This window comes from Plodia interpunctella, chromosome 14 (assembly GCF_027563975.2).
Source record: "Plodia interpunctella isolate USDA-ARS_2022_Savannah chromosome 14, ilPloInte3.2, whole genome shotgun sequence".
Classification (NCBI taxonomy): Eukaryota; Metazoa; Arthropoda; class Insecta; order Lepidoptera; family Pyralidae; genus Plodia; species Plodia interpunctella.
The window spans coordinates 6,825,317-6,837,960 of NC_071307.1; the positions used below are offsets into that span (position 1 = coordinate 6,825,317).

The window sequence follows — 12,644 nt, forward strand, 5'->3', positions numbered from 1 at the left end:
CAGGTAGAATATAAACTGGAAAAACATAAAGGGTAACTTGGATGCCTTTATACAATTTATGGGCCAATGGCCGATGGCCAAGGCTCTAATGTCCCAAACGGCTCAAATATGTAAAACTTAAGAATATTGATTAAATACTAAATTTATCAAATAAATAAGTGCAAATAAATGCATAAAACAAATAAATGAGATTCAAAATTGCCGACTTCACCGCAATCCCTATGAAAAACATAATAGTAAGTATTAAATTTCAGTAAATTAAAACCGTGAGCTGGCTATGTAATTAAAACTGCGGCGAGTAGTTCACCAGTAAAATACGCTTGTGGTCGGCACCTCACGTCTCCACAAACTATATAGTTAAAGCCCTATCTAACCGCACACTTGCGCTTTCATTTTAGACGCTTAATTTTATTAATTTATCGAATAAACAAATTATTAATTTTTCACCTCAAATTGTTATTAATCTCTTTTATTTCTTACCCAAAAGAAGTACATTATTCATCGAGAAATAAAAGTCACAGATTCTAACGAGGGTGTAAGTTATTTTCTAAGTTGTATTCTAACACACACGAGTTGTGAATCGTACTTTCTTTCGAGTGATACATAGTGCTTTATACGACACGTGCCTACGAAGATCATAAAAATAATAGAATAACAATATTTTACCAGTTATGCCACACTATATAAAGAAATTTAGTAGAAACTATTATAGTTTTCTATAATACAATATGGTCACAGTAAACTAAAAGGAATTTAGTGCCCACCGTTTTAGATTTAGTCAACTGTGATTACATTATGCAATGGAAAACTATAATAGTTTTTGCTAAAATTATTTATATAAACTAGCATACTCTGATGAAATATATTTTTTTTAATTTTCGCTAAGAAATTAAATACATTGTACAAAATGTAGTTCACGATTTTATTTTTAGTAACTTGTGGTAACTGTGTCTAATAGACAACTATATAATACTTTCTAATAAAACCATATATCTAGTGTAGCATAAGGTCCTATGGATTTTTATTACTTTCCGCTATTAATTAAAAGAAATTGAAAATTTAAGACGGTGACGTTAGTGTGCGCCCAGTCTTAAACCATTTGGTGTGATACTTTTTCTTACTTTAGAGAGGAGACTCTCTCGCTTTACTTCTGTTTTATTTTATAAATTTGCAAAAATATATTTTTTTTTTAAATATTATTAATTTTGTCCCATGCAATTCGTATTTTTCATGCATTATGTATATTACTTTTTATTATGAGGAAAATCTTACTTACTATTATTCTTTGTGATAGCTATCACCAAGAATTGTTTTTTTTTTTTAAGTTTTGCTATGTATTCTATCCAATTTGAAATGTAAGTTGGAGATAAAAATATATTTAAAAATACCTAACGCCATTCAAACAGAAGAAAGAATTCCTGAAGTTTGTATCATAACTTCAGGAAACGGTAATAATTATCGAATATTACCTCTTTTTATTACATAATATACAATAAACTTTGTTAAAGTATCTAGAGGCTATTGCTTTAATAAAAAAATTGATGGTAAACAAGTGAACGATACCGAAGATAAGGGAAAATTTCAACCAAAAATATTTTACGACTTCAATATCGTGCTCCAGAAAATTTGTTTGTTATCCTTTTGGGAGTGTCCATATTTTATGTCCTTTGTGGGATACAGAAAGACTTCAAAAAAACATAATAACATCATCATAGCCCGTGGAGAATTAAGAAGAGCTTTGTTTTAAAAAAATACAATAAAGAGATATTAAAAGTATCTTATAAATAAATACGAGAAACATGTATTCAATTATGGTGACAAAAATGCAGACCGACCCACAAACATCAAAATATTTATCCAAAGACATGGTGTCTAATAATGAAAACGTCTGAACATCAAATGAAACAGTCCCAGCCTAATGAAACGCAAAATATAACAAAACACGAGTCAGCTTTGAAAGCAAAATGAGTGGTAATGTAAAGAAAAATGTACGATTACACCGCGTTTAATGTGTAATTGTTTTTTACATCGCTCACCGTGACCCTAATGTCCAAATTCTGGACCAAAATTTGCCAAAATGGCTGCATTTTTTCTTCGGAACAAGGTCGTTTAACAAGATTTGTTAGATATTCATTCCTTAGGAAAAACTTGATTTTTTAGATATTTGCGCTGAGGCTATATCACACATAGGTACATCTGTGTGCGACAAAATAGAAATCGCTGGTGTAAGAGAGAAAGATATACTTTATTCGGCAAAAAAGAAATTAAGTTTCTGTGCTGTTTTAAAATTGCAAATTCTTTTTGCATTTTTTTTAAATAAAGAATGGTCTAACTTACGGACCAAATATAGATTTTTTTATATACCTACTTATTCTCCGCTCTGTATGCCTCAATATACCGTCATACAATGTATATGTATCGTCACACAACTTTTGTTAGAGAAATGGTAATAAAGCAAATACAAAGAGTGGCTTTGTTTTTGCTACGCGGTCTAAAACTTTAGATAGCTATGACCCTAACTAGAGACGTTGAAAAAACGCTTAAACTATTTGTATCAAGTCAAAGACCATCTGAATGACGTCAGAAGCGAGACGTATCGATCTAGTTTCAACAAATCGCCGCTTTTTCTACTGCTATCTGCTTAGAGCTGTATAGATGTAGGATCTAACCTCATTACATGGTACAAAAATCATTGCAAAACACATCGCTATTGCCATTGCATAGAGTGCTATGCAGGGCAACTCGAGGTGGGATTAAGTGTATATTGCTGGAGATATTTCATTGTTTATTTTACAAAATATCTAAGATTTGGTGGCATAAGTTAATTTTCTGCTAGTGTCAATGAACTTTATAAGCACTTTTTGCACTTGACGACGTCAAGGATGTGTTCAAAACCATCTGAAATGGAGAAAGAAATTTGGAAAATCAAAACGTTCAAATGACATTTATAGTATCTCCACAAACTTAGTTTATCGTTTTGTCTACTTTTTTAAAATTTCTGTTTTATAATGTAATTACATAGCTATATTTCCATCAAACCCGAGCAAAAAACAGATCCTGCATTAATATTATATTAATATTTTAAGTTTCTCCAATAAATTATCGAGTTTATTAATTTCGTATCACATTAATATGTTTCTTCTTTTATTCGCTCAACCAGATATAGAATCATTTGAAACCTAACCTCAAACAAGCAAGCCTGACTCTTGTTTATTCAGTACGCGCGCACCGAGCAAGCAATTTATTTAGCTGACTGTAGGACCAAGTAAGCTATTTATTCTGTTGACTATACCTAAGTATACATTGTTCTGTGTACTCCAGCTAACAAAACACGCCAACGCAAGATCAACTGATGAATCGTATAACAAATTTGAATAAAAATAATACTCTGTTTTTGGTAGAGGAAAAATATTTCTAAAAAATGTTACCAATGTGAGCCGAGCGCGGAAATACACGTATAAAAAATATCTTATAATGTTATTTATAACTAGCTTAATAGCCCGCGACTTCGCCCACGTAAGTTTCCCACGAGCACAGATCTCCTTCTTAAAGCAAGTTAAGTACATAAAGCTAGAAGTGGTAATAAACTAATGAATATTAATAAACGAATGAATAAAAATAAACTAATCATTGATTATGTAAAGACCGTGAAAGGCGTAAATAACCAAGTCAGTTTCGCTTTTATTAATTAGGATTATCACTACATCGTATAAAACAGTGTTTCCACAGTATGTAAGACAGTAATAGTGAGACAGACGAGCTATGATCTTCCAAAGATCTTCCAAAGAATATTGATGCGGGTTTTTAATAGATAAAGTAATTAAAAAAGAAGGTATAGGTGAGTAATTTATAATGGTTTTAAAGCGAAGAGACTGGACGCTATGTCTGTAATATAGGAATAATTTACAAAAGAAAGATATTCTTGGCAAATAAGTAATTTATGACAGTCGCCGCAGGGACTTCCATATGCAAGGATAGGTAACTTCAAATAGAATACGTCATTACGAAACCACTGAAATCTTAAAGGGAATAATTCGCTGTCTTTGTATGTAGCTTTTGTAGATAATATTTTTCTTATATGCACACCATTAGCATAGATTTAATGTTACTATCGAGCTTTTCATAATATGTTGTGATTTTTTAGTCGGGTTATGCAGATTTTTTACATAGATCGATGCATGAGGAATGCTTAGGTGTAGGTTAGTGTGCGAAGCCCCGGGCCACAGTGAGTATTATTTAAAAATATGCGAAAGTTTGTGATCATTTATGTATGTATGTTTGTTATTTCATGCAAAATCTACTGGACGGATTATTATGAAATTTGTTACACGGATAGAAAATAACCTGGGTATGTACTTTTTTATAACCTGTATTTTATGTCCCACTGCAGGGCAAAGGCCTCCCCTTCGGTCTTCTAAAGGTCTCTATCCTGAGCCATTTGTTGGCTACCACGCCGAAACCTCTCTAAATCATGGGTAAACATATTTGCATGTAATCTCGAAATTATCACGAGAGCAAAGGAATTTCGGGATAAAAAGTACCATATATGTTATTTTAGGTTATATTACCAAACTTCATAATAATCGTGAAAGATTTTGCGTGAAAGAATAACTTTACGTACTTTCGCATTTATAATATTGGTAGGATTAGGAAGGACTACACCCGTTATTGTAAGGAGGATGTTGTTACCATCGCCGAAGTTAACTAGGTCAAATCTCCGTCAAAATACCTAGTTTCAATTTAGCAAATATGATTTCTAATCCGTTGTCATAAGGATCATTTTATATTTTCATAGAGTATGTATGTATAGAGATTCTCTTATTTGGTTTGCTTCTGAGAACTGGCGAAAGCTTCTTAGTTCAGTGCAAGTAATCCATACTAATATTATAAAGAGAAAATATTTTCTTTTTGTTTGTAATAAATAAACTCAAAAACTGCTGGGATTATTTTGATGAAATTTTGCACAGAGATAGGTAGATGAAATCTTTAGGAGTAGGGTCAGCATTTTTTTCGGTCTCACGTGAGCGAAGCCGACACGGGTCTATTAAATAGATCCTACTAATATTACAAAAGCGAAAGTTTGTGGGAATGTATTGCATGTATATATGTTTGTTTGTTAGTCTCTCACGCAAAATCTACTGGACGGATTGTTGTCAAATTTGGTACCCGGGTAGAATATAACCTGGAATAACACATAGAACACTTTTTATGACGAAATTCCCATGGGAGCGAAGCTCCGGGACGCATCTGGTGTTCGATATCATTGAAACTAAAATGAAATCTGTAAAATGGTACTAATTAATGACAATTTTATTTTTCCATACTGTGCTTAGTATCCAGCTCCATAGCAGTAACAAGACTTGTAACAATAAATTATGCACATTGGAATAACTAGAGCGGAATAATAGTGTCTCGTCTGACGTAGAAATAGGGGTGAAAACCGTGGAAAATATAATGTAGACAGTAGCAGAGCTAATTAAATAAACTTTCAATTTATTTATTATAATATCGACCTCGGTGGCGCAGTGGTAAAGTGCTTGCCTCTGAACCGAGAGATCTCGGGTTCGATCGCCGGTCGGGTCATTATGGAAAATGATCTTTTTCTGATTGGCCCGGGTCTTGAATGTTTATCTATATACAAATATATTTGTTATAAAATATACCTAGTATCGTTGAGTTAGTATCAAATAACACAAGTCTCGAACTTACTTTGGGGCTAGCTCAATCTGTGTGATTTATCCTTATTGTATATTTATATATTTATTTGACTTAAATCATTATTACAATTAGTACCTATATCTATTTTTTATATTATTTAATATTTGATACTAGTTCGCCCCGGCTTCGCTCGGACATTGTATACACCTAAACCTTCCTCATGCTTCACACACTTATCTATTAAAAAATCCGCATCAAAAGCCATTTTAAAGCATCTAAACAATAGAGACAGACAGTCAGACGAGTGTTTTATCAGGTAATTTACAAGTTTATTTGTTAGACAAATTAAAAAAAAACTACTTTCAATATTCATTTCGCTACAACTTTTGAACGGCTAAACCGATTTTGATCAAACATATTTAAGAACCACCGCATAAAAAATAGATATCAAATAAAAAAAAAAACGCATCTAAATCGGTTCACCCATTGACGAGCTACGGTACCACGTACAATACAAACACACTTAGCAGTCACTCTTATAACACCCCTCTTTTTGCGTCGAGGTTTAAAAATAACTTATTTTTATTTAATTTTAAATAAATTATGCAAGCTAAAAACCGGGCTTGTGCTAATTATCCACATCTCTTCAGTTTCCATAATATATTACAATGATTATCTATCTATCTATCTATCAGTGCACTCAAAATTGCCCCCCCCCCTGAAGCAACTTCTCTATAGATAACTTTTCTATCGTCGTATTGGCTTTTTATTATATTTATATCTTTCCCATATGGCTGCGGAACGAGCCATATTGGAAATTCGACGATGAGGGAAAACGTGGTCAACGTGGAATGAAATACTCAATAACTTTCTTGACACTATTAATGGAGTGGCTTTCCATTGCCTTCTCCATTTCACAGACATAAGTTAATAATCAACCAGTATTATCAGTAGGTTTCCTTACGATTTTTTCCTTTACCGGAAGCAAGTGGTGGTATATGAAAACTACTATACACGAGGCAGATTGTTATGCAAATTCATGTGGCACGAGTAGGATTTGAACCTGGGACCATTTGATCCACATGCTTACACATTACACCATAGCTTTTGCAATGGCCAACTACACGAACATGATTTTCGGTCACGCATTTAATGCAAAAATAAGACAATAGCAGCTTTTTGCTTTTTCAACAAAAAGATTTTTGTCAAAAAAAAAACCCCATTCGAAAGTCTCACAAATATATTTTGAGACCCAAATACAACCAATTCGACTTGTTGAAAATTTGCACCAATCTGTTAAAGACATATTCAGAGAAACTAATTTAAACTTTTTGAGCAAATCGTTTCACTTGGGGACGCTGAAACTAAAAGTAGGACGTTGATATACCTATATACGTGCCACATTTTCAGCTGGTATTATATTTTGGGTCTTCTAGTAATTTGTAGTAACAGCTTGAGTTTTCACGACTAGGCTCAGTCTACACGGGAGGGATAAAGACATGTGCCTGTAACGCGACGTTTCGGTGATTCTGTCATGTAAAAGGAATTGTTTATCATGTCACTCTATTCACCCAAAGTGGCTCCGAAGTGATGTGAATCATGGAATTCCGCCGCTTATTTCGTTTGTCTGGAGTAAATGGAAAAACGAAGATCTCCTGAAATTCGATCAGACTCACGTCATGAATGATAAAATGCTCAACACGTGTGGAACTTTAGGAATGTACACTTAAATATACGGAAAGGTGCTTCAGATGAATCTATATCTATGAATCTGTCATAGATTTGGGAATTCGTTGATTGAAATATTTTTAACATTAAAGGACACAGTGCTGGCGTGCTCTTGCACTCTTTAAATGACAATATAAAACAAATAAGTTCCTCTAGAAATGTAAAATGATCCCGGAGTCCTATATCCAAGTTTGTAGCCATTTGCTTTATCTCACGTTATTAGGGTTCCACAAACAGTTAACAATAAAAGTTTTTTCCGAAAAAACAATTTGCTTCACTTCTTGAAGCACTGCTTGACTTCAATAATATTTACAATAAAAACTGTGAATTAATAAGAGAAACAATTTTAATACAAGCGACAAATTTTGCACGAACCATTTTCAATTTGAGTTGGAAGTCGGTCACGCGTTCAATACAAGGAATACGTTCAATACTTGGAAGATTTGATTACAGACAGACAGACAGACAGACAGACAGACAGACTTACAGACAGGACATGTGAAAAGAAATAAAAACTTGTAAAAAAATTACATTATCACGAGACAGGCCTGTCCTAGTCCTAGTATGGAACTCAAGGGTGAATATCTGTATTTCCATAATTTTTATCATTAATTGGATTTTAACTAACTTACTAAGACTATAAAAGTCAATGTATATTTTTCGGTAAATAAAGAATTATTATTACTAATCCATTACGAACTACATTTTTGTCATTGCACCAAATAAAGTATTGCAATAACAAAACAATATAGTTCGTTAAAAAACAATTTTCTACTATATCCTCCTGAGTACATGTGTTCTTTTCATAGAACGTTAAAAATAAAAAAATATTACACTTTTTTTAGCACTAGTAGCTCTATACTTTTTTATTCAACGAGTTATGGCAATCTTTTAAATCTATAAAAAAATAGAAACGTCAAAATGCCATCTGTCACTTTTTTTAAAATGGCTTTAGAAAATAGACCTGTTGATGTGCGGCTGCGCCAGGGTAAGTAAATCCTCTTTCATCCATTGCAAGGCTGAATTACTTATGCAATATTTTACTAAAAAAGACATATTTGTGTTTCAATGAAATAAAATACTAGATTATTTTTTATTAATAACTTGGAATGCGCTTGTGACCTTGATATATTTTTTTATGTCCACTGCGAAGTACATCGGAACTATACTTATATTTTCAGATTCTGTCTTCCAATGTCCTGTATGTAGGATGTAAGAGCTTTTCTTTTTTTTTAAAGATTTATCGGACCAAGAAATTGATAACATTTTAAATGAATCCGAGTTTGACTATTTTGGAGACGATTCAGTTGGAGATCCTGAGTTTCTGCCACCAAATTTAAATGAAAAAAGGCAAGATCGTCAAAATAGTGACTCCAGTAGCTCAAATGATGATACCAGTACATTTACTGCTCCAACAGCTTCACCAGCGTTTTCGGATTATTCAAATGACTTGACTTATTATCTTCCGCACATGCAAGACCAAGAGGACGAGCCAGAGGAAAATCTCGTGGTCGCACGTCAGGCCGCAAACCTTATCTACATGACAAATTGCAATAAGAAATAGGCAAAATAATTCTGAAATAGGTATAACCACGATAGGTTAAATAATTCTTTAAAATTTAATTCAACCAGTTCCTACTAAGAACAAGCGTACCAAAGGTGCTTTTCGTTTGCCAGATTATGGCCCAAAACAATGGCGCTGCAGAAACAGTGGCTGCTGTAAAAAAAACTACTGTTTACTGAAAAAAATGCGGTATTTAATTATGTTTCACCCCAAATCGAAATTGTTTTTCCAATTTTCATGAAAATTATTAAATATTTACTTTTTAATTATTTTTGTACCGTACATTTGTGCAGTTTTTTTACGATAGCTTTTGAGATATAAGTAAATCTATGTTAATTACTGTTAACATTTTTTTAAAATTGTATGTTAAGAGCTAAAGATTTTCAATTTATTGATCTCGAACAAATTCTATTAGTTATGTTCCTAATATTTCTACTAATTATGTTCCTATTAGGCTAATATTTGATGTATATAAATACATAATATATTATGATAATGTGAAGATTGTAATGTTGATCTCATTTTTTTATTGAACGTTCTTTGGTCTAATTTATGAATAGTGGTAAAAATATATTTTTTGTTGATTTTCAGTTTGATAATATATTAAATTATTACTAAATGATGGATATATCTTTGTTATGTTTTTCTTAATTTGAAATTAAAATTGTTATAGAATATTTTCATTATATGTCCTATACAAAGCTCGTTATGATAATTATCTGATGTCCTTTATATAGAACATAGTGAAAATCCGTTTTCACCAAAAAAATATTTTTTTCTATAATTTTCCGATATATAATATCACCCAATGAACATACTTTCAAAGTATCAAACAAGAATTTAAAAAAATATATGCTTGGAACTCAGGAGGATATATAGACAGTGAAATGATACGGAACCTCACCATAATGAACACGCTTTTTTATATTGTACAGATGCTATTTGTTAAGGATATGTGGTTGATAGCCTGGATAATATTTGAGATAAGTGGTGGTGCTGGGAAAACGTGGCATTAACGAGTGATATAGGGATGGCAGGCAGAATGCGGCACGCGGCTGTTGCCAAGTATTTTTATCCCTGATTGAAATAGATAGGTGTTATATAAGCTACAGAGAACAGCCTACATACATACAATGTGTAGCTATATATATATATATATATATATATATATATATATATATAACGCCTAGGTCTACTAACAAAATCCTCGCTAATAAATAAAAGAAATTGATAAAAATGTGTGCAGTGTGCTGTTATGCGTCTTCAATCTTCATAATAAATAAATTTCGTCGAAAGTAAAGTTGACTATTAGTAAACATAACAGTACAACTTACCTTATAAACTCCACAAAGTGTATATTGCAAACAACGTTAACATATTAACAACAACAAACCTGTTGTGTTTGTGTTATGATAGTTTATGAGGTATATACCTACAAGGAAGAATAACAGACGAAACTAGCCTGGATATTTGGCACTCAATAAGGTGGGATAACTAAGCATGAGACATCGGTGAACAAAATAATTTCAAAATATAACCTCCGAACTCCCGCAACCCGATTTTTTGTTTCAAGTGAAGAATACAATTACTTTCAAAATATCTTATGGAAATTTTAACACTGATTTAAAGAGGCAGTTGTAAATAGCAGTTTTGGTAAGTTATAAATTATAAATGGCACGTTTAATATAGTTATTAAACGTGCCATTTTTAATTTATGCTGAACTAGTGTTCAGCAGTTCAATTCAATTCGTTTATTTCGTGAACACAGGTTACATAATAGGTATAATACATTGGAATGAGCTTCTCTATGTTCCGCCATAAGGCATACGAAATTTTTGTCATAGGTTTTACAAACTGAAGTTACATAATATTTATACAATAATTTATTCTATAAAGTGTCTACATGATTTATCTAATTGTCAGGTAGGTATACATTAAAAGATCAAATACTTAATTCAATTAATTGAAATTGTCATTTAGATATTCAGTAACAGAATAATAAGCTTTTTTGATAAGTAGCTTTGATAGTTCTCTCTTAAAGGTATGTAAGTTATTTGTATTTCTTAGATTTCTAGGCAATATATTGAACAGTTTAAAACTAAGCAGTAAAGTAAACAATAACGAATAATAAAAAATAATTTGTAATTGAGCAGGAAAATAATTAAATGGGCGGTAGAAATTATTGATCGAGCGGTTACGTGTGGGCAGTAATAAATCGGAATTTGTCGGTAAGAAATCTCATTCTAAGCAATTCTATAAACAATGAGGTGGTAAAATAAAATATTTAAAAAAAAAACAGTACTTAAATAATAATGAAAAATTAAATTACTTTTGCTTTGACTGAAGGAATTAAATAAAACAAATTGTATAATAACTTTAACTTTTATTCGTAACTCGAAACATACTTAATTAATTAAAATGACTTAGAATTTGCTTAGTATCAGCTAAAATAAACTTATTGTAGAGCTTTGGCTATTGCAGGTTTGGCTTTCGACGGTCTGCCTCTCTTCCTTTTTGTCCTAGTTGCTGATGATGTTTTTAGCTTCAATATTTACCTCTGTATAATATATGATCTGCCGAACTATTTATCGAACCGCTCATTCCATCATTTTTACCGCTCATTCGAATTAACATTGTATGATAAAATAACCGACTAATTGATTTTTTATCAATAATAAACCAACCGCCATTAAATTAAATAACTGCTCAATATGTTTTTCAACTGATCATAATAACATCTCGAATATTTAAATAACGGCTCAAAAAATTAGTTCCCATTTTAAAATGCGTGTAGATTAACCAAGAACGTTTTAAGGTTAAAATTGTCTAGTTTTTCTCTAAAATGTGAATCTCTGTTTTAGAAGAAAATATGATTTAAAAAAAACTTTTTTTATATAAAAATTAACAAATCGTGTTTCTTAAAATGTAGTAATTATAGTGAAGAAAAGGTTATAAAATATGGCTGTTTTATTTCTTCTTAACGCAATACAATAATCATTTTTTGCACATAATAAAATGTAGATACAGATACAATATTAACAATTACATGTGCAAAAGGCAGCCTTATCTCTGTCAACAATTTTATGCAGGCAAACTTTTGGAGAACTCTTGCGGCACTTGTGTCAGATTTTATTCAAATCGCCTTAAAGCACTTCTGTTGCGGGTTCTTCCTCCGCCACAGAAAGTAGGAGCCTTTAAGCATTAAGGCTCTCTGTTTCAGTATCCATTAAAATCATATCGCAGATGTTTTTGACATGACTTTAATGACTACTGCCATCTAGCGGCAGTGGTCGTACCTATACATACCAGTGAACCAAACATAAACGTATGGAGGAAGCTAGAATATATTCGATTGAATTTTCATCGATAATAGCTTCAACTACCGATACAGTTGAAGCTATGGATAAAGTATCCATAGACTATTACTGCTCATCGATCAATATTCAATGCTAAACCGATTTCAGTTATTAAATTAAATCGACAAGGATTTGTCAATGCAGTCATAATACATTTGTTTTATTATTACAATTGCGTAAATATCTACAAACACAAAAATGTACATACAGTTTATACTATTATATTTATTTGTACATACACAGATTTGTATATTAATTATACTTCTGAATACTATGACTTATGCATGTCCTTTCAGTACTATTTTAAGATAAATATAAAACAAAACGACAACAAGTAC

At 31.8% G+C, this 12,644-nt stretch overlaps 1 protein-coding gene across 9 annotated transcripts in view; it reads right to left on the bottom strand.

The window, feature by feature from the left end:
- Positions 1–12,644, bottom strand: part of LOC128675639 (uncharacterized protein) — a 173,164-nt gene that overhangs the window by 159,769 nt on the left and 751 nt on the right. The window lies entirely within an intron of this gene.